The sequence below is a fragment of the Parasteatoda tepidariorum genome, chromosome 9 (genome assembly GCF_982258835.1).
Source record: "Parasteatoda tepidariorum strain Cologne lab strain chromosome 9, Ptep-v5.0, whole genome shotgun sequence".
Lineage (NCBI taxonomy): Eukaryota > Metazoa > Arthropoda > Arachnida > Araneae > Theridiidae > Parasteatoda > Parasteatoda tepidariorum.
This window is the reverse complement of record NC_141763.1, coordinates 36,996,511-37,021,332: the sequence shown is the minus strand read 5'-3', so window position 1 is coordinate 37,021,332 and position 24,822 is coordinate 36,996,511. Positions and strand designations below refer to the sequence as shown.

Genomic DNA, 24,822 nt, shown 5'->3' with positions numbered 1-24,822 from the left:
TACAGGATTAGGAAATAAATTTTAGTATGAATTAAATGATGCGTTCTTATTTTATATAAAAAAAAGTAATATTTGTACCGTTTCTAAGAAAGATATTGTAATTGGCTTTTTTTTAAACAATTAGTATTATTTTTATAAACTATATTAAAATAAATTTAACAAAACTTAAAAATAACTCTTTCTTCTTTTGAAAGAATTCCATTTCCTATAAATTTCAAAAACTATGAAAAAGAACGAGGAAAAATACTCACCTTAGCTGGAGAGAAAACTAATTTAAATTTTTTTTTTGAAGTTTATTTTATTTTTAGAAAATGCACAGGAAATTTTATAAATTTTTCCTTTTAGTTTCTGCACACTAAGAGCGCAACAAAAGCTCTTTATAATAAAACTGCACCAAAAATTATGATAAATTCACATATATATAAAGTTTCGCAGGTAAATGCAACTCTACTGCGCATGCGTTCCCCCAACTTCTCTGGAGGCTATGTTTATTGGCGGCGCCCACTTGTTGATTGTGACGTCACGAACATAAATCGATTGTTTCGTTCTACTGAAATATAAGGGAGCGTAAAAAATATTAGATAAGAAAACCTGTTAAAAGGGATTTCTACAGGTTGTTTAGCGTAGGCTTATATGAATTTATGCCTCATTGACTGCAAAAAAATTTTCTACCTGGAAAAATTCCAGTTTCATGTGATCCGGCAATTGATTTCGCTAAACAGGCTATACGAATTCCTGTTATTTGTGCAATGACTTAAGTGCTGTTAAATGGGTGTGACTGTTTATGCAAATTAGGAGATTATTTCGAAGTACAATTAATTAACTAATCAAGCGCGTTTGTTCTGTATTATAATGAAACTATGCGAACTCTTTTTTATTGCTAGCAGTTTTACAATAAGTAAATGGATTTTCTTTAATGTATACGAAGTCTGCTCGCTTCTGCTTTATAATTTTAATTCCTACTTATTATTTTTAAAAAGTTGTGATTTACATAAACATCAATATATTACGCATAATTGTGGCTCTATTTTCAAGTAAATTATACATAAAAAATTCTGATGTAAGCATCATATTAAATTAATTCGCTCTTGAAAATTTACAGACATGTTTGTTAAGTCAAACTCATTATTTATATATAATGGCTTTAATTGAAACAAGTACGTTTAAATTAAAATATTTCCACTATGTTTTGCATAGCTACAGATATTAAATTACTTTTAATAATTAGCTTTTATTGATTTTAGTTTAATGAGGAATTATTTTTCGCTCTTACGTTTGGATTCAATTAGCAATTACCATATTTTATACTTGCAAAGTTACATAGTAGCATATCAATAACGAGAAAAAAATCAGAAATAAATTATATTTTTTATCATATTCTTTTTTGTTTATAATAGCTAAGTCATCATGTAAAAAAATATGTTTCGATTTCTAATTTGATTTAAAAAATGACTTTTTATGCATAATATACAATTTTTTAACAGTTAATTTAAATGGAATATTTGTTATGATTCCTAAAATTTAGACTAAATGGTAACTAACGAAATGATAGAATGCAAGTACAAGAGATGCATAGCTAAACTTGTAATTTAAAGTTTGATAGTTAGAATAAATTAAAAAGAATACAACTTAATGAAGAATAGACAGGGGCAAGTTTGGTAGAGTGGCATGTTTTCACAGAATAAAAACCTACAAAATTTCCGTAAAATTTTCACGCACCGTATAGCAAGGAAAAGGAATACCATTATAACTTTCGAGCGGTTATTCGAATTTTCATTCTGTAAAGTGTTTAACTGGGAACTGTCCTTGCATCAGAAAAGTTCTGGGTTCGAATCCCGGGCAAGGGATGGATGTTCTTTCCTTCTCTGTACTATCTGTCCTTACTGTGGGAGCGACGTTGGCCCAGCTAATATAGTGCCCCTGTAAGCGAGGTAAACAAAATCGCCCTGTAGATGCCTGAATTGACGGATGTTAACACAGGCGGGCATTAGGAAAAAAAAAAGTTCTTAACTGTCAACTCAACGAAATCTCTAAAAATATGTAAAACAGTTAACCATAACCGTGGCAGAATATGCTTGTCTTGACCAAAAAAACGCACTTTTTCCGAAGAAACACACCTTTTTTCATTAAATTTGGATTTCTTAAAGCTCCCAAAATAATAAGGAGATTTGGGTAAGGTTATTCTAATACACCATTCTCCTCGTAAATGTATGGTATACGGGTTAAAGGAAACTCGTCAGATCTCCTCAGAAGAGGAAACACAGGTTCGCACCTGTAATTACCGGTCAAGACACCCAGCGAAGCCCCTCCCCGCGTAACATTTATTAAAAGAATTTCAAAAAATTTACAAAAAAAAAAAAAAAAAAAAAAAAAAAAAAAAAAAAAAAACATTTCTCAAGCATAGCAACAGCTTTGATATATACAAGAGAACAATAAGTTATACGTATATATTAGATGCGAACCTCGGTGACTGGTGACTAGTGCACGTTAAATCTGTCGGGGTCACAAAGTCTTTCAAGTTCCCATAACAATTCAATACCTCTGGGGGTACTGATATAGGAGCTCTCTTGTTTTCTGCTTTGGGTTCAAAATTACAAGGTTACAGAGTTGAACATTGGTAGACGTAAACTCAAAATTTGGGTCGGCTGTTCTATGACGGTTATAAAATAAAATATACATAAGCCGTTGTGGTACAAGGGATAGAGCGTTCACCTTCCAATGAGTAGAACCGGGTTCGAACCAGAGCGATGGCTGATCGACGCGAATTCCGCACCCAGCTGTCACCAACCACTGTGCTAACGTGAAATATCCTTAGTGATAGACAGATCACGGGTTAGAGTCACCTTGCCGTTATAATAATCGTGGGAGATTTTCGTGATTTTCCCCTCCATGTAATGCAAATGATGGTTACATCTATCAAAATGTCCTCCATGAAGGCAAACTTTCTCTCAACACTTAATCCTGGAGTTCCCTTGTCTTCTAGAATGGGTTGAAAATTACGGTTAATATATATATATATATATATATATATATATATATATATATATATATATATATATATATATATATATATATATATATATATATATATATATATATATAGTTCAATGTTTACACAGCACCAAAAAATTTACAAACACTATCTGTTTAATTAAATGACAAGCCATCCAAATTTCAAATTTTTACTTCAGTCTAATAAGATTTGAAAAGAGAGTATAATAAACTTAAAACCAAGTATGGTGAAAATTAAATAAGTCAACGTTAACTAAAGTTGAAACTGAGATCAGTTATAAACATTAAGACACAATAAATCAAGCCAATGTAAAATACATTAAAAGAAATAGATTAAAATTTAAAATGGAGAAGATTGATAAAACCAATTTATTAAAACAAACGGAGATAAAAAGTCAAAAATTACTTAATTCATTAAAATTAGGTAGTTAAAAGGTGTAAACAATCAAGCTAAAATGAAATTTACCAATAGTAGATGAAGTAAAATAGATAAAAGATAAGGTAAAGTATTAAAAAAAAGCTCCGATCAAATATCATTGATTAAAATGACCAACACAGTGCATGATTAAAGTATTAAGATAATACAAATATAAAAGATTAAATTGTGACATAGCATAAACCATTGGCATGTTGATAAGTCCTGTGAGTACTGTAGAGTTTATAGAGTTTTATATTACGAGTTTAGGGCCAACACATTTTCCAAATTCTTTTTTTTATTATTATTTTCTTTACTTTCTGCTGACCATATACCATTGATGTTGAACTGTTGAATATATTTGATGTTGAATATGTACATTGTTAAATTTGTTTGCACAGAGAGTTTGGAAATCTGGACATTTTTAATAGATCAATATTTAACTTGAATTAATTAACTTGAAAATGAAGAGAGAGAAAAATAAAATATAAGGTATAAAAATTTTTATATATTCTGAATTATCAGATCAGATTTTTTTTCGAATTTAATTAAGATTTCTAACTTTTCATGTCATTTGAATGATAAATAAGTGCTTAAAATTTAGTTGGAATAATTAATAAAAGAATGGTTATGAAATTGTACTTCTAACTCTTCATCATTCGTATTAGCCTTTAGATTAAAGTGACCAGCGTCCTCGAAAACCTAAAAAACTGATTGCAAAATTTCTAAATAAACCCTCGAAAACTCACATTTACTTTTTTTTAAATAAAAATCTTTCTGTTAGAAAATTCCAAAATGCGTAAAATCATAAGAATAATTATTTGGAAATATAACCCAATTTGCTTGTAAATATTATCAGTTCTACCAGTTTTTTTTTCTTCTTTTTTTTAGTTTCTTGAGAATATTGGGTTGCTTATTATAGATGAAAGAGTTATTCCTTTATTTAATAATTTGCTTGAAAATTAAGAAAACCTCGTATTTAAAGAATTCTTCAAAATAAAAACTGGTAGATGGTCATCGGCAGAAGGTAAAAAAATTTTTTGGAAGTGGTCAAATATCTCGAAAAATATGCATCGAATCGAAAAAGAACAAAAAGACGCATTCAATATTTTTTAAACTATCCCATGAGACCAGACTCGATCCCTGGAGGTAGGATGGGGATAACTTTGAAATCTTAAATATAAACCCCTATTTTTCGTTGCAGATTACGATTCTCCAGAAAAAAGTAACCCTATTTGGTTGATGTATTTTGCTAACCATGTGACAGAAACATGTCTATTTTTATGTTCTTAATTTTTATGTTTCAGCACCACCTTTAAAGGAAAATGCATCAACCTACTTTTCAAATGGGCTTACTTTTTTCTGGAAAATAGGGTTCATGTTTAAGATTTGAAAACTTCCCCTCTCCCACATTCTGCTCCAGAGGTTAGAGATGAAAGTTCGAGTTTAGTATCATTGGATAGTTTTTAAAAAATATTGGATGTCATGTCTGTTATTTTCACTTTTTCGAACCGATGTATATTTCTCGAGCCATTTGACCGTTTCCAAATTCTTTTTTTACACCCTGCATATATTTTATCAGATATTTCTTTTTCTTTAAGCTATGCGCTTTCATTTTAAAATATTTTTCCCAGAGTCTTCATTGCTAATGTTGTCACAGATGCATAAATGCAATATATTCTTGCAATAGCGCTATTACTTTTTAATTTCACCAGATTCCATTTTCCCAACCTAGATCAGGCAAAAATGTTAAAAGTGGCGTAATTGTATTTTTTACCCTAGCTTTCGAGTTAATTCGTAATGTTTTTGATATTTTGGATTAAATTCTAATAAAATATTGAAGAAACTTGGATATAAAGTGTTAATGTGAACAAAGCAAAGCACTTTCTATACGCAGTTGCCAACTATCACTCCTTTTTTTAAGAAAAGAAAAACAATTTTTCTCAGCGAAAAGAATTTTGATTTTTTTAATTATGAATGTGACTTGAGGAAGAATTTTATACAGTAGGGAACCGATTATCCGGAACGATCAGGGCCATCGCTATTCCGGATAACTGATTTTTCCGGTTTTCTGAATCGCTACAAAAAATCGTTTTTTTTATTGTTAAACCCAACTAAAAAAAAATTTTTGGAAATAATCTTAAAAAGAAGAATAAACGATGAAGAAACACTAATGATTATTTCCAAAACGATGGTAAGGTAAACATCTTTCAAAAAAGAAAGAAAAATCCTAAAATCTTATGAGGAGAAAAAAAAATTTTAAAAAATGGCGGGAAAATTTATTGAATTTCTTTCCGGTTTTTTGGTTTTCCGGTTTTCTGATTTCCGGATAACGGGTTCTGTACTTCAGGATAAATAAATTAGCCTAACACGTAAATAATCTGAAAACTATGAAGTCATATTTATGAATGACAGCAAAAATAAATAAATTCCTGCCGTATTGATGGAATTCAGGTAACTACCACAGAAAAGTATTAGAATCATTGATAATTAAATATTAGAATAAAGAAAAACTACTTTAAACCACTCCACTGCTTATAAATATTTTAGACAGTATATTACAAGTTACATAGAGAAACGGCCATATTCTAAATCCTTAATCAAGGTCTTATGATTTTCAAATTTCGGTCCAATTTTGCTACCACTGATATATGTATTTCGCACAATACTCAAATGTTGCAGAGTAAGTAGTAGGCACCGAATATAATAATATAGATATCAAGTATTGACATATATTTGGTAGTTATTAAAAAGGCACCAATACTGGGAAATCGAGACAGAATGCGAAACGGAAAAGAGGAATAGCTAGTTTTCGATAAGAGTGAATCTATTCTTTTCTCCAAACTAATCAACAATATCAACTTGTTTTCGGAAAAGAAACAGTTTTATTTAGGTATATGCTATAATTGTAAAAAATTTCTTGGTACAGATATTTTAGTTTTCTCGTAATAAATGCTAGAATGAAATGTCTTTCTTACCACGTTTAGCTCTTTTCCGTCTTGATGTATATATAAGGATGCCATAGACGACTAAAAATGTAAAGAGTGGTACAAACCCTATACACTTTTATTTATTTATTATTTCTTTAATTATTCAAACGTATCTACCTACTACTATGACTTACATTTTAAATTATTCATATTCAAAGCAAAAAACATACTTTGTCTCTACCATTTGCAACTCACAACGAAGATGTCTTAAATGTGCCGCAGACCATCGTTCTTTTGAGTGCCACAAGGACATAAATACACCACCCAAGTGCTGCAACTGTGGAGAGGCACGCACTGCCAACTACACGAGATGCAGCATCCGTCCCCCCAGGAGAGGCCCTCGTGCAACTCCAGCTACAATTCCTTCTACAACTACAGGTCAAACCCATAGACTGGTTTCAATCATCAAAGAACTAAAAGAACTTTTAAAAAACAGAGAAGTTTTACAGCTGCTTCAAACAATCATGCGTGAGTCCACTCCTGAATAATGTCACTTTTGGACTAAACCTGAACTCTTTTTTTTTTAACTTTAGTTAATATCTCTATTGCTATACAAATTAATATTTTTGAATGCTGATCACACTAGATGGCCACTAAGCCTTAGAAACATTTATGTAGAATCTTCATGATTTTGAATCCCGATTTTCTGTATGTATGCTATCTTAAATTTTTAATGCTCAATTCCAAATTTCTACTGCAATTAATGTAAATATCACAGATTGAGCTCGTATTTCATGTATGTCCATCTAATCATGGCTGTATTCATTTTTCAATGGCAATTAATGTAAATCTCCGATCAAGTTTGTACATACTTCTAATCATGGTTACTTTATTATAATGTTACCACATTGTTACATAATTCAAAATGTTTTATTCACTGTATATAATTTTCATGATGAATGGGGTAGGGGTCGCTGCGCCGTCTCGGCACCCAGTTTTGTTTAAATAAATAAAGAAAGAAAGACTTTGTCTCTACTATCTATCATAAACTGGATAAAATGAACAATAAAAAGCTGGCTAATTTTAATTTTAAAAAAGCTAATATTAATTTCTTTCAATAAAATTTTGAGTTTAGTTAGTCAACACCTTTTGCATTTTCAGTCGCTCGTGTCAATCCTGTGTTAGGCAAAAACCTAAATAAAAAAAATGCAGATTACTATAAATCAAATTTTCTAAACCAAGAATGATACATTAAATGCTACCACTAGAAAATATTTATCCGCAATCAGGATCGAGTTGGTATCTTTGCTCTTCATTTTGAAAAGTGTTTATAAGGACCACTGCTTAACGAGCACTCATTTATAACGATAAATAAATAAAGTCATAACAATATTCTTTAACACGTTCACGCTGGGGTGACCCACCGGTGGGTCACGCTAGATTGTCTCAACGGGCGGCGCACCGGAGTAAAAACTGGTAACAAATAAATTTCATTTCACTTGTACTTATTATATGTTCATTTGCGATTTACATACGTAATTAACCCAGAATATACATTGTTTTCTTTATTTAATATACTGTCTTTAGCGGCTAGGCACCCCCCCCCCATTTCCGCCCCACCCATTATATATTTCAATGCGATGAAAGAGCAGATATCCCCTAGGGGATAGGCACTCTGAAAAATTTGACTAGTTAGTTAGTTGACAAATTTCCTTACAGTGAATTGTTATTGTTGAGAATAGATTAACTCCTCCCGAATATTATCTAATATTGAAAAATAAACCTTTTATTTAAAAAACAGTACATGGGGTCGTTTGCTTTTATATCTTCGAAGTTCTCTCATAGGATCGAATTGCATTTTTTTCATTGTTAAACTCTACTTCAATGGTGACGTAAGTAAGTTCTTGATCAGGGGACGCTCGCAACTTCTATTTCCGCGTTTTTGTATATGGAGCTTAATAATTTATATCATATTTTAAACAGAGAGATTAGATTGATAGTTTTGATAAAAATGTTAAGAAAATTTTATAAAGAAATGAAAAGTTTATTGTTTCTATATTTAAACCATAAGTATCTTATGTTTTCAAAATATACTGTGTTCTATATGCTCTGTTTAAATACGTAGATAAAAATGATAAAAATAAATATCTTGTATCAAAATAAAATTCTCAAGGGAGAAGCAAAAATAAAGTATCAACTAAAAACTAAACGGTTTTAAGAAAAACTGCCTACATAAATATATTAAAAAAGCAAAATTACAATAAATACACATAAGAAATAGCTGATAAATTATTAAATAATGTATTTTCATGTGCACAAAGAGAGGAACGAAGAGTGCGTGGATACTTTTATAAGCTGTTTAGTAAAAATCTTTTTGATCAAAGTATTTCAAATTAAAACTGAAATAGCATTTCTCATCATGACGTAAATCCTTTTCACCAGTTATTTCTTTTATTTATAGAAACTGTAATTGGGAGGAATAAAAATTACAATTAAAATCCGATTTGTAGAATATATTTTATTCATTTTTATATTCTAAAATCTAAATATACATCATTTGTCTCATAATATAAAATGCTTAAGCTATTTGCCCGAAATTTTTATAGTTATCATTGAAAAGCGGATGTAGTGTTTTTTTCCCCCTTTGAAATGGTAATAAAAATGATCCGTCGGTAAAAATAAAAATAAAATTATATTTGTTATACAATGCCTGGTTTTACTAACATGAATATAGTTTGAATAAAAGAACGAGCCTTATAATTAATCGCAAATTCTCTAAGGAGGTGTTTAGTTAAATTAGTTTAATTAATAACTACTTAGTTCTATTATAATCTTAATTTTGTAATTTATCAATTCAATGATTTATAATATTTATAATGAAATTTTTGTTCGTGTAAATGTGTCATTCTTTTAATATTCCTATGTATATTTTTATGTATTAATTAAAATAAAATTAATGAATCTAACAGAAATAAGTTTAGTTTGATAAAATATGTATAGTTTTATTCTTCTTAATTATTTAATTTTTCTGATGTTCAGTTTTTTTAAAACAATTATTGTATTTTATCAGAGTTAGCTTATTTGTAAACATTTTTCAATTAGTGGTTCAGAGTAACTAAACAAGCCAATGAATAAAATTTGACGAAATTCATGTCTTAATTTATTTATGACCTCATTACTTAAAATAAAAGACTTTAAATGTAACCTGTAGTAGAAGAAAAAATCTATATCAACGCTTTAAAAGGTTTCACTGATTTTAAAATGTAGCGTAATTCCACTACAACTATTAAATTTCTTTTAACTGGTAAATAAAACATTATCTGATGGGACTATTTTTTTGATAAGTGGATTGACATCGGTGACTTATGGGCGTGATCTGAATAGTCCACCTCGTCAGAAGCACTCAGTTAGATATGAACACAGTTGACTTGTTATTTGATACTGCGCAAATGTCCTCACGCTGCAGCTAGTCAGCCTCGATCAAACACTACGGGGCTTGTACATGACTCGACTGTTAGTAGCAACACAGGAGCTAACACGAGCACAACCGTGATTTTAATATTTTAATACAGCTTTCAGTCGAAGCCTGGTGATCTTAATACAGCTCTCCTAACTTCTCTGAAAACAACTACTGGCATTCGCCTAATCTAAGAGTTTTGGCACTAATTCACTCGAGTGAATAATAAGTGACTCCACTTGTATGCTAAGTAGGGCGTGGTATAAAGAAGGCGGTACTACATTAAGTTTATGATGCTATACGTTAACATCATATGTTTTTTGTCTTAAATGTTGTTTTCAAAGGAATAAACAAGTATATATATATATAGTATATACATAAACCTATACGTTCTTTATAAACGTGCACAGTGCTAAAAAGGCGTGCTAAACTGGCTACTCTGAATAAATTTTGATCTAATGATCAGATCATGACGTTCTAACACTTATTCTTAATGGTTCAAGAGGGTGATGTCAAATATGCTAACTAATTAGTGCAGACGATATTTTAAGTTACGAAATCAGACGAAAAAGCGTACTTTCTCTGAATAAACATACCTTTTTTTCTACGGATAGGAATTTTTGACCCCAAAATATAGAGGGTAACTGCAATTTGGGAAATATGGTCCCTATAATTTGGTCAAGAGAATGATCCAAAATTTGGACCCCTTTATGTTAATTTTACTCTTTATGTATTTTGCCATATCTCGAGAACTTTTTAAGCGAATTGAAAAATTTTGCTCTGAATTAAAAGTTTGTTTAATCAAAGATAATTCCCTGCAAAAAATAAATTTTAGTAATTATCTATTAATTTTATTATTTTATTTAATAATACTCGAAAAAATTTTTAATTGAAAGGTATAGAACCTTCTTTATGTCATTTTAAAGTATGCAATTTTGCATGGCAAAATACAAAATTTGAGCGAAATCGATTAAATAGTTCCTGAGATTTTAGAATTTTAAGGAAGTCGTATATTTAAATCGTATATTTAAATCGTATATTATAGTCGTAAATAATAGTATTTATCGTAGATTATAGTTGTATATTATATCCCCACACCCGAAATAGGTAAGATCAAGAACTTGTATAAATACAACAAACAATTTGTTCCACAGTATTATAAAATTGGATGAAAAAAATCTAAAACAGTTTGAAAATTTCCGAAAACAACGCATTAAAAATACCTTTCTGAGTCATCATAAATGACTACTTAAAATTATAAAATGTAACCACACTAGTCCCGTTCTAATTTTTCCGGATTTTCCGGAAGATTTGATTTTTATATTTGAAGTAAAGCAAAATGTAAATTTTTTTATTTAATTCGTAGATTTATAACCTTATTTTAGAATAATTTGAACCACCACTACATATAAATAAATTAATATATATAAAGATATGAAAATTAAAAAAAAAATTATATTATGTATAAGTTACTGCAAAATATGCAAATGTTTCTGCCTGCAATTGAGTTTTCAATTCTCGTATCCCGTTTGTGAAAATCATTCTTGGAAACAGCATAAGTTGACAGGTATATTTTAACTCTTTAGGTATTCCATTTTTTCATATCAATATTTTGTATTTTCTCTAATACCTTAAAACATATTTTAATATTTCAAGTTTAAGGTTTATGTAAGCTGTCCAATTTCTATTATGGCTGTATAATTGGAGGGGTACGTCGCGGTATTTATTTTTAAGGTTGTTTTTCTCAAGGAATCAGTGAATTAAAACATCTATTTATTTTGAAATTTTTCGTAGTGTCTATACTGACTGCACCCATATATGATCGATATACCATATAAATTTTAAGTAGTTAAAATTATAAACTATAACCGAAACTGTCTTTACCCATATATGATGGATAATGTAAGTTTTTTTTTTTTTGAAATACCTGAAAACAGTGAACACGATAAATACTTTAATTTTTATCGATATTAAAAATTTTAACTGATGATCTATCATTGATATAGCTGTCGTTGAAAATAGAATATGTTTTTTTTTAAACGAAATACCGCTGATCTATTATTGATATAGCTGTCGTTGCAAATAGAATTTGTTTTTTTTTAACGAAATACCGCTGATCTATCATTGATATAGCTGTCGTTGCAAATAGAATAAGTTTTTTTTTAACGAAATACCGATATATCGAGTGAAACCCGTCTAGAAAACTGGTCATTTTAAAATTTTAAATTTAAATTTTATATTGCGTGAATTTAAAACACGATATATTTTCTTATTGTAAGATTTATAGCTTCTGTTAGTTAATTTGAGTTAGTTTTCTTATTGTGTTAGTTGCTTTGATTTTAGATTTTAATTTAGCTTGAAGTAATTGAGTTTCAATTTATAACTTTAAGAAATTTATCTGCAATTTTTCTTACCGTTCAAATATTTTAAAACAGTAAAACAGAAATGTTAATGAAAATGTTACATTGAAATTGTTACTATTGAAAATGTTACATTAGTCTGTCCAGTGAAATTATAAAAAAACGAAAGAAAAAAAACTTAATTTTTTCAAAAAAGTTATAACATTGCATATGCAATTCATAATCAAGATATATATTATAAAATATATTGGCAGGTTTTCAGGTTTGACGTATTTCAGTATGCTTTAAGGTATCCGACTACCTTAAAAAAGAGGAGTTTCACAAAAAATCACTTTTTTATTTTATTGCTTTATAATAATGCCCAATTTTTCTAGTTTTAAAAACTGTTTTGTTTTTGAATGCACATCTAGCAGAACTTTAGTTATAGCTATTTTAGTAACAGATGACAGCTGTCCAACTTACCGGAAATTACAAAAATGAAGCCGGTAGTAGGTAATAGTTTCGGTTCCATTTCTATTTGTGTGTTTATTTTTCTTAGATATTTAATTTTTAAAAGCTCCTAAACTCACGGCTAATAATCTGAATTATATTTTAATTAGATTTTACGTTTCGTGGTTACTGTTTGTGGGTAACATGAAAAGTTAGCATATTTTCTGATAGTTTGTTTACATTTGAAGCGTACTTTCTATATCTTGATTTTGATTTGTTTTGAAGAAATTTATTGATTTCTTTCAAAAAAATTTGTTATTTATTTTGATGAATTTATTGAAATGGGTAAAGGACGTACTTCTCGATCTAAGAAACGTAAATATTACGGTAATCAACATGCCACCAAAAGCGATGATTTGAGTAAAGTTGATTATACCATTTATTCAAAATTGTGTAAAGCAGATGAATCTATTACTTCAAGCTCTTCAAAATTATCGATTTCTATGGATGTCAATAAAGAACTGATGCCTTTGGATAAAAACAATCTGTATGGCAATCGAATAATTGATATTGAGATCCTAATGGTGATATTAGCTTCATTATGTTGTCCGGTTTGCTATGATAACAAATTGCATTTAGAAGAAAATTCTAGATTTGAGCTATTATAAATATTATAAAAAATATTTTTTACTTCTAATTATTAATAAAAACTATATTTAGACATATATATTAAAGTGTGAAAATACAGTAAGATGGTTGTTCAATAAAAAATTGTTCCTGTGTTAAATGCTTTATAAGTAGTAGAGTTTTGATGCTATTCACTAAATACTTTAAAATATCGCTAAATAATACGTTAAAATATCGCTACGTTAAATAAAACTAAGAAAATGTGTGAAGGAATGTGCCCCCTATAAAATATAATAACTTCCTACTGACAAACATTCATAGTTTTTAGAAAAAATGTAATTATAAACTTTAATTGTGTTTTTCTCAAAATGACAATTTTGCTGTTTTTTGTCTACGGAAAACAAGATAACTCAACTAATTATAATAAATTTGTCTTCAAACTTTCAGAGATTGTTTCTTGTATTGATGGTTATGTAACAGACCTCCAGAATTCAGATAACTGTATTATTTTTTGTTTTATGAGATATTTTGCAGTAGATAATGTGAAGAAAATGTGAAAAAAAATGGAAAAATATGCTTAACACTCCATAAATTTTTTTAATTTCATGCTATCATTTAAGTTGAGGTTCATAACACTTCAGAGGGTTATACGAAACGGCTCAAAAAGTTTGATAGCTGCATGTACAATAGTTTTTTGTGTAGAGTGTTTTCCGTTAATGAGTTATTTTCATTAAAATTATCTAAAAAATACTCTTTAAACAAAAAATTTCCTGTATATTAAAATTTTCTCTATTAAATATGTTTATTTAAATTAATATACAATATAAATTGCAATAATGTTGTGAAAAATATTTATTTTTCAAAAATTTTGTCCCGAAGGTAGTCGGATACCTTAAGATGAAAACGAAAACTGATTCGAAGTATTGCTGCATAACTTAACGTTAAAATAAATGCTCGTAAATGTTTCAGTCTTGAAGAAATATTAAATTTTTTTAATTAAACTGTCTCTAATTTTGAGAAGAGAAATAGTAAGATGACCTTGAATAAACACAAAAATACGTCGTTTCTGCCTAAAATGCAGAACTTGTTTTCCCTTTGAAGAAAGGTATATTAAAATTATGAGACCCTACAGAAGTTTGTTTTTACACTTTTTGTTTCTATTTATCATAACCCTTATTTATAAATTATTTAAAAGTTTCTATTCCTAAATTTTCGAATTTCAATTCAATACTTCAACTTTATCATTCAATGATAAATTTAAGTATGTTATTCTTGAATTTTATTTTAAACAGGAATTGAAAAATTCATATTAAATAATGAATTTTTTAAAATCTTTTACGCATTGATAAAAGAACACTTGTTTTTAAAGTATTCGACAACTTTTTTTTAAAAAATATTAATGTAAAATTTTAAAAAACTAGTTTATTTGTTATATGTAAAAACTTATAAAACTAGCGAAAAACTATTATTATTATTTAAAACTGGCAATTTTTAGATGAAAATAAGGCATTTTTTTGCATATACACTAAACACTGCAAAAAAAAATTCGATCTCTTAAAGCAAAAAATTCTTTGAAGTGTTTATTTAGAAGGTGATCACCTATGTTTTGAATTATTATCTTAAAAGCAAGTACATATACTGAGTTAGGGATCAATGTGGTTAAACAAGCAAATTTTTAAAAATTTCCGCAAATTTTTAAAAATTTAAAAACATGCGGAAATAGTGAAATTCTGCTTTTTTTTCTCTCAATCTATTGTTCAAAACATGTCTGCTATAATCACAAGCACTCATGAAAAATTACAGACAATCATTTTTAAAACTACATAAGATATCGGAATCAGAGAAAAAAAATCTATTTTGAGATAAACGCATTTAAAGACTTAAAATCATTAGTCCCTTTGCACACTGTTATCACTGTACACTGTGTGTTGCACACTGTAAATCATTAGTCCCTTTGCACACTGTTATCCCTTTGCACAAAAATTGCTATAACTTTGTAAATAAGTAGAATACAAGCAAAAGTAAAGTATTTTTAAAACGACTAAGAGTACAGGAATTTTAAATTAATAATAAACTCAAGTTCGAAAATTTTGCCCAAAATTATGTTTTTTTACTTGTACATTACTTTCCACATTAAAATTTCTACGTATCTAGTCAAACTAAGGGGAATTCTATAACATTTCGTAGCTATTAATGTTCGGTTATTAGAAAATAATAGGAACTTGTTAAACTAATAGAAAAGAAAATAGAATTTGTAATTAAGTTCGTAGGATTCCAGTTGAAATAAATAATAATATGCACTGTTTTGTTTGAATTGCGAAATTATTCTGATTTCAAAATTTTCTTCTGAGAATTCTGTAAAATATTTGTATTAAAACATTTAATGTTTAGAATAAGTTCACAAAATATTACTAAGTTTTAAGCATAAGAACAAGTTTTAAAAAAAATCAAATTTTTTGGAATAAATTACTGTTGTTGTTGTTGACGTATGCCTGTTTTAGGCAGAGAAGAGCGATTGTCCTTGTTTTCCAGTGGCGCCATCTATGGCCAAGAATTCGACTTCTGCCACACCATTCGTCACACCCGTTTATAGGGCGGACCCATTCACCCATCCATTCATTCATCCACAGATCGTAATTTTGACCTGAATCAAAGAACGATTGATCTCCAATCCTGTACCCCCAGAGATATTGATTTGTTATGAGAACATGGAGGACTTGTACGACTCGACAGATTTAACGTGCATCAGTCACTTTGCTACACGGGGAGTCTTCCGCCGGCGGGGTACAAACCCACGAACTCGGACATGGGCCCAGCGCCCTACCGACCAGACTATCTATTTCAAAGTAGAACTTTAATTATAACCATCCTGAATTTTTACACTAAATGTTTTATCTGAGTTTATCATATAGAGTTCGAAAATTCATTTCTTAGATAGAAAAAAACAACAACTTTAAACTTGAAATTCTTGTTGCCTTGAAAACTTTAATTAGTAGCTTATGTTAGGGATCAGAAATCAATTAACTTAGGAAAGAGTTCTTTTAAGTGGTAGCATGTTATGATTTATCAGGACAGAACTAGACCCTTAAAGTTCTTTTACTCTACAATAGTTTTTTTTAATTTATTTTTGCTACACTTCTTTAAATTTTTGTAAAGTACAGTTGTGTGGTATTTGTGCAGTGCTGTTTTCGCTCCTTTTTATCATGATAATAATTGAGTAACAATTATAATAACTAAACTCATAGTGATATAGCATGTTTAGAGCATTTTTAAAAAAATCTGTGAGAATTTATAACTTTTGAAACTTTAATATGTCCCTCAAAGTCGATACAGATTAGACTGCAAAAATAATTATTGAATAAGTTTAATACTCCTGCTCGTTTTGACACAAGACTGAATAATTTTGAACTAGTTTAAACTTGAAAATAAAAATTATATTTTCAGCCGTTTTCAATTTTTTATGCCATTTAAAAGTCTGACAATACATTACATGGACAGGAAAAAAAAATCTAATCATTGTTTGCGCAGTAAATGGAAAAAGGAGAGTATTAAAAAAGCAAATTAAAAATTAACTAAAAATTACACTGACATCAAAGTTATCAATTTTCCTAGTTTCAAAATTTTTTATATTGTACAAAACTAATGATATAATGTGCTCAGCATAAAATCTCAAAACTTGGTTACAAGAATATTCTGCTGAAGTGATTATTTTACGAAATCAAAAAAATTCTTTTCATTGTTGATATAACCGAAGGTCTTTTTTTGAAAAGCTTCGCAACTCTCATTATTAAAAGAGTACAGGTATTCACACTTTCATGCTCATATACTTGTCATTTCTACATTATTTTAAAACTAGTAAATCTCCATTTATTTTTTCTGCTATGACAATATATTCGTTAGATTTTAAGACTGTATATCTCAAATTGAACAAAGATGGAATTTGCCCAATTTCATCAAAATGAATTAAAATAAGACCTTTAATTTACACAACAATTATAGTATGTTTCCTAAAATTAAATTTAAAAATAGAAATGCCAAAATTTAAACTCTCGAAAAATAATGATTTGATTTTTGTAAGAAATACATTGATGCTCCTTACCAGAGATAATACAATAATAAAATAGCAAAACAGACTTCAATACAGTATGCTTTATTATGAATTGAATTAAATTGTAAGACAAATCTTTATGAAAGCCATTCCAAACTTGCAAAAGGGAGAAAACAATCCATTCTAGATAGGGAAGTATTTTGGAATTGAAGGATTAGGGCTGCACGCTATTTCTTTTGTAAATTTGCAACCTAGAAGTTCCAGCTCTCCGCAATAGTTTAAGCGACAGTGAAAGAACAGTTAAGTAATTATGTATTTGTGAAATTTTGACGTGACTTTAAAATATCACAACATGATTATGAAAACATTTATAAACATCCTTGAATTAATGAAAGTGCTTGTCGGTCAAAATCGCTATTTTAACATACTATCAAAAACAATTGTTAACTAATTACACATAAAATAAAAGTACGCTATCTTATTCAAAATATTGCTAGTGCTACTCACTTTATCTTAATACAAGACTCCTCTTGATAAAGTAGATATTTTTAACTAAAAGAATCAAGCAATATTTAAAATACACAACAAAACGATCTATTTATTTTTTTATAGAGCATTGACAAAGCTGCCATTCTATCAAAAGTAAAGCTTAATAATAATATTACAATCGCTTCAGATCACTATAATTAATAAATTAAAAATGTAACAGCTTTGATTCTTTTGTTAAATTATAAATTTCGATTAACATTTATGTATCTGGAAAGTTGAGAGTTACGACTTACAAATTAGAAGTTGTTGTTCTTTGTATTTGAATAATTTTATCATTTATATTTATAATTAATTTTGCGACGAGAAACAAATATTTTTAGAAAACAATCATAGAGATAAAATAAGTAAACAAGAAAGTTATTCCCTGGAGGAACGTACAGTTAGAGCACAAAATGAATGAATAAATAAATTAATTAAATAATAAAATTTCAACCAGAATCACTCGTAATGTACTCCGAGAAAATGCCTCCAAATATGAAATAGTTTCTGGAAATGAAACCTTTTAGCCATGTTGGTATTCAATTTATGTACGAAAGAGAAAAAAAAAAAACAGATAAAGAAGTTTAAAAATTTCAGTGATTTGTTAGGAAGTTCCACCCATCTTCTATTTTTACATTGAAATAAATGAATAAATAAAAATAAAACTTGTTTAGTATGTTCATACGTGCAAAACGATATGAATATTAAATTTTTTGGTATTTTTAATCATAAATCCTTTAAAAACCTAATATTTCATAAACTTGAGTACCAAAAATTTTAAAAGCATACAATTTCCTTTATATTTCAAGGAATAAAATTTAGTTTTAAATTAATATACAATGTATAGAAAAAGAAAAAAGTCTGAATAATTTTTGATCTCATGATCGGATTTGCACGCACTTGTACTCAATTCTAGGGTAACGTTATACCACGGGAGTGTGTACGTTAAATGCGTTTTCTTACTGATTCCTTATCTTAAAATATTGAGCCCTCAAACCAATTAGGTTTGTTCTAGTACCTGAAAATCCGATCATTAAATCAAAAGTTATTCAGAGTGCTCCTTTAAGATATTTTCATTAGGCGTAATCTCTAAGTATATTAAAGGAGAAAAAATTCTAGTTCATAAAAAGTACCGGAAAAAGATGGTTAAAAAAATTTGCAAATATTCAATGAAAAACATTTTGCTTTAGTTTTTTCCTTCTACTGATCGCACTCCCTAAACGTTAGACAAATTGCATTTTTTGATAAAAGTTTCAAGTCTTCTACAAAAAAAATTCGTTCCCAAGATTTTACAAATTAGAATTTATAATGAAGATATTTTTCTGAGACATAAATTAAAAAGTTATATTAAAAAAATATCATAAAAAAGTTAGTTTCATTCCTAAATTAACGCATCCTTTTAATAATCAGAGAAAACTATTCCATCAAAACCACTGACTTTGATCTTAATTATTTCATTCAGTCATAACTACCTTTTAAAAGATCACGTACTGTGAGTTTACCTTTTTTTTTTAAACTTTAAATGAAATATCAATTAAGAGAAAAACTAGCACCTCTAATTGGTTTCTAAACGCACTTAACTTTTTAAATGATTTCAATGAAATTGATTATATCAGAGGTTTCCAAACTTTTGCATGTTCTGCTCTCTACTTAAACGAAAATATCTTGAAAAACTATTAGTTAGAAAGAAAAAAAAAGCTAACTTCCCTTGTCGCTTTTTAAACGCACTTATCATGCACTTATCATTGACGCACTATACATGATTTAATATATGGGTTGATAATAATTTAAATGATTTTAATGAAATTGGTTCCAACCTCTGTGGCACCCTAACGAGATTTAAAAGTTTTTTTCAGGGCATCCATTCTAGTGAAGTAAAAAGACTCGAAACAGTACTGCCATTTAAATAATGAGTCCGAGAAATTTACTAGCCAAGCAAAAATTAATTACGTAATTAGCACCAATTTTTAATCAACGTAAAATATGTGGCTCTGCAATAATTTAGACAAAAATGGTAGGTAGTGAGTGGCCAGTGGTAGGAGTAAGTTATGTTCTAAGAAAAAAAAAAAAAAGAGTTCCTCCGGGTCTAAGGAATTTTTAAAAGTGGTAGAGAAAATTGAGATTTTGCAAAATATGTAACCACTACTATTTTGTTTTTGTGAGAAAAAAAATATATTTACATGAAATTTTTGTTCAAGAAACCTCCTTTTTATCAATTACTAACTGAATATCCGTTCTTCGTATGGGATGAAGGGAAAAAAAATCAAACTTATAACTGAAAGGCTTATACTGACACTATTAATAAGGTTAATAAAATTTAATTTCTCTTTATTATTATTTGTTGCTCTACCCGGTGACTTTACGTTATTAAATTAACCAAAACAATCTTTACATAATTCATCCCATCAGAACAGAGATTAACTGTATTCAGCATCACGTGACCAACTCATTATGGTCTAATTTTACCTCTATCAAGTAATTTCCTCTTGTACATATTTCCACAGTATCGGTATTATTAAAACTAATTATTATAATTAAATATATTACACTCTGTGTCTATATTAGTATATTTAGTACTCAATACGTAACCTTTCGATATTTAAGTTGCGTACGAAATACATTTATCAGTGGTAGCGACTTTTTAAAATTAAATAAAATTCGTATAAGACCTGGAGAAATTTAGAGCATGGCTATTTCTCCATTTGACTTTTAATATACTGTTTAAAATATTTATAAGTAGCTGTGGAAAAACGTTCTTTTAATTCAAATTAATTAAAATATTAATACATTATCCTTGCTATCACTAGAAAAATATTTCCTGAAAATACAGAAAACTGTTGTAGAATTCTTATTAAAACTGCTACAGTTACCATAATACGTAATTTTAGTAGTGCGTATTACCAAAATCAATTAAATGTCATCCACGTAAGGCGATTTTCTGTGGTTCCCCTCTAGACGAATAAACCACTAAACGAATAATTTCCCTCATTAATGTTGCTTTTTAGTACATAGTTATTTTTTTATTTCAATTATTACATACGATCAATATTAATTATTTGCTGTAAATAATAACATGGTAATTTTTACGGTTCCTCAAAACGAATAAATACCTTTTCTCTATTAACTTAGCTTTTTAGTACATAGGTTTTTTTATTTTTATTTCAACCAATACATATTGCCAATATTATTTACGCATTATTAGTGTCAATAATAGAAATGCAATTATGTAGAGCTCCTCTAAACGAACCTTTTCTCCAAAACTTTTGCTTTTTAGCACATATCTGCCTCGATTTCTGTAGTAGAGGCAGTTAGTTCAATAATAACAAAATATTTTTTAGTGTGATAAAAATATACTATTTCTTTAAAAAGAAAAATTTTTTTTAAAAATTTCACCTAAAGAATAAATGAGAGAAAAAAATTGCCTCCTCATCATACTTAAAAAATCTTGTTTAATAAAGAATATTGTAATGAGTTAGTGAAGAAAATAAAAATGAGAACTAATAAAACATAAAAAAAAACTAAATTATATTTTTTAATTTCTTCACTTTCCTTTTTACTTATTTAGTAATATTTATAGGATTCCATGATAATATTTATAAGATTTCACGATAATATGATTATTTGGAATTTTACGATAATGTTATTACTTTATTTAAACTGTCAAAAGATGGCGCCACAAAAGTTATATAAAATCATTTTTACACTCACCATTTTAAATTTTATAATTTCAAAATAAATATTTTAAAATGTTTCATTATTTGGGCCCCATTTAGAAAACCATATTTTGATTAACAATTATAACAAATGTTAAATACATATAATACTAAAATTCATGAAACGTTGATATTATTTTCAAAATTCTCTGATATATTTATAAAAAACAAAAACAAATTTTTCCTTTAAAACATTTACTTGAGAAAATATTTTACGATATAGTTTTTAAAATCTGATTAATGAATTTATAATTATATAATTAAAAACAAATAAATACTTTAAAAATATTTAGAATGTAAAGAAAAAAGTACTTATGTTGTGAAAAATGTAATATTTATTAAAAAGAATTGATAATATATTTTTACTTTCGAAAAGAGAACTAAATAAAAACTAAAAAATATTATTTTTTCTATCTTCCCAATAAAAAGAAAGAACAAAAAAAAACTCCGTCGAGCCGGAGTCGAACCAGCGACCTATGGATGACTATGATATACCACTACAGTCCACCGCTCTGCCAACTGAGCTATCGACGGATACATTTGAGAGTGTTAAGTTAATAAATAAAAAAAGTCTTTAATTATGTCAAAAATTTTATTATGTTGATTATTTTTTTCACCATAATTGTTTTATATTTTCTTATTTAAATTAAAAATTATAATTCAAAATATTATTTAAAAATTATAAATAAAAATCATTCAATAATTTAAAATTTTATAATAATGAATAAAAATTATGTAACAATTGGAAATTATAACAAAAATTGAGAATTACTAAAAAATTTCTGAGCTTTAACAAAATCTAGAAATGAATTTAATAGGGACGACGAAATTAATGTATTTCAGCGAAAAACCATAATTTTTTTTGGAGTAAATTAAAAGAAATATCAGTGATAAATTTAATAAAAGAATATGAATTTTAGAACAAGATCACTGAAAACTATTACTAATTTCGCGTTCTAACGTGATTAGGGTGTAGGGGAGTATTTAATTTACTCACATTCTTTATTTTTCAATAATATAAGCAGATAAATAAATAATAAATTTTCAATAAATAAGCTTACTGCAGATCTTACTTTTAATAAATTTGTAATAAAAAACATTTCTTTAAAAAGAAAATACATTTAAACTATATTAATTTTTGGTAAAGAAAATAGTCGTTTTAGAAAGGATTGTTTTTAAAAAATTACTAAGCTAAATTTTTTAAAACTGAATGTTCTAAGATGTAAAATTATTTCAATTTAATTAATATTAGAAAATTAATATTTATTTATAATTAGCGATGAAATTTCAACCCCCCCCCCTCCCCCAATATATATTGGACAAATAAAAAAATTCGTAAGTTATCATCGATATAAATCTAGCTAAGTAAAAAAAAAAACAAAAATTATTCATTTTTGAAGTTATTTAACAAATTGAAGAGATTTTGAATTTTTTTTTTTTTTTTTTTTTTTTGCAGTTGGGAAAAATTTGAGAGTTAAGGAGTGAATTTTGCTCAGCTCAAAAATTATGGCATCATTTGGCGCCTATGATTAAATCTAATTTAAAGCAAGGATGAAGAGAATTATTTTTCCCTTAATTTATCTTTTTCCTTCCTTTTTCAAAAAGTATTAAGAATATAAAAAATAAATAAATAAAAACTTTAAAACATATTTTTTAAAAGAAATAATAAAAATAAAGAGTATATATAGTCTAATTTTATAGTCTAATTCTATAGTCTAATTTTAATATATTTATAAGAGTATTGAGGCCAGGCCGACTTCAAAACTTGTAACACAATGAAAATTCCTTATCAAATATTTGGTTTACGGAATAAAAGGACATTAATATTGTTGCACTTATTTAAATTTGGAAATTAAATTTTGAATTGTTCTATCATAAGTCAACTGTAATGAACAGAACAAAATATATGATGAAAATAATATTAGGAAAATATATTTTGAAAAAAGAGCTCGATGAACTTAATGGTGTCATTCGTAAAGAAATATTATAGAGGACTCTAAGACGTTAAACAAAATCAGTCTATAAATTACACCATATTGTGACACATAAAGAACAATATGAAGATATAAAAAAATAAACAATGACCTCCGCAAGCAACTATAATAAGACGTTGCAAGTAAACACATAAATCAGTCTTTCCTGCAAATGTCTATGTTTCATAATCTCACTCATTTTTGTCTGCAACTCGTATATCTTTATTATTTTTTTTTCTTAATGTTTATTTAAAAAGTATTATTTCCTACTAAAGAGATAAATGAATATCATACGTTATTGGTGATTGACTACATTAAATTGAATAGCGTATCTTAAAAACCAAGAAACCGGTAGACCTTCTAAAAGTATATATGAAAAAAGTCACATAGCTCTATCTTTCCGGTTTAAAATTCTAGGAACAGAATATCCAGAAATCTACATAGAATTCCAATTTAATATTGTGAAGTTCTGAAATCCCAGGTAGAAATATTCTAATAAAACAGATTTTTCTTTCTTTCTTTCTTTTTTTGAGGATCATTGGGAATATTTTACGTCAGCTCTGTGGTCGGTACGAGCTGGTTGCGGAATTCGTATCGAAAACGTTTGCTTCCTAGTACTTTTAGAGCAATGTCTACCAACTGGTGGGCCGCGGGCCACGTCCGACCCGCGATTTTTTTTTTTTTTTTTTTTTTTTGTGGCCCGCGAACTAAAATATATTAGTTTTTATTTTTTCGTTGACAATTTTCGTAAAATATCTTTATGGGTATAAAATACTTATCTTTCGTTAAAAAGAAGCCTAATTTCTTCTTTTCTGTGCAATGGTGCAAACAAAAGTATTTCTCAGGTAAAAATCTACTTTGTATTTTGATTTGTAATTCAATACTTTTGTTTTGTACAACTTGTTATAAGTCTGATAGTAATATTTAATGTTCATTCAAACATAAAAGAGTCCTACATAAAATTTTGATAAAGTTGCGGCCAGTCATTTGACTGGTGTTTTTAATTGCTGCCCCCAGCCTCATGTAAGTTGGAAACCCCTGTTTTAGAGATCTTTCTCTTATTTCTAACAGAGGATCAAAATTATTTGTATAAAAATTTCTATAAATTTTAAATACTTTTGACTATTATTACTTATAAACAATTTAAACAGATGTAATAGGTCAGAATAACACAAAGTCATGTTCATATTGCTCTGATAAAAATTTTATGAAATCTCAATTCCTGCTTTACTTTTCCATCACTAGAGAAAATATTTCACATAAATCTAAAATGTTGTAAGGCTAAAAAATTATAGTTGTTTTGTTTTAGCTTACAGATAATAAATATATC

The 24,822-nt window shown here is 27.8% G+C and overlaps 1 protein-coding gene across 1 annotated transcript in view; it reads right to left on the bottom strand.

The window, feature by feature from the left end:
• The window catches only part of LOC139426786 (uncharacterized), a 67,109-nt gene extending 66,701 nt beyond the window's left edge, over window positions 1-408 (bottom strand). The window contains exon 1 of the mRNA XM_087150467.1: window positions 252-408. The gene's annotated coding sequence lies outside the window, so the exon portion shown is untranslated. The remainder of the gene's footprint in view (window positions 1-251) is intronic.
• Window positions 409-24,822: the final 24,414 nt, after the last annotated feature.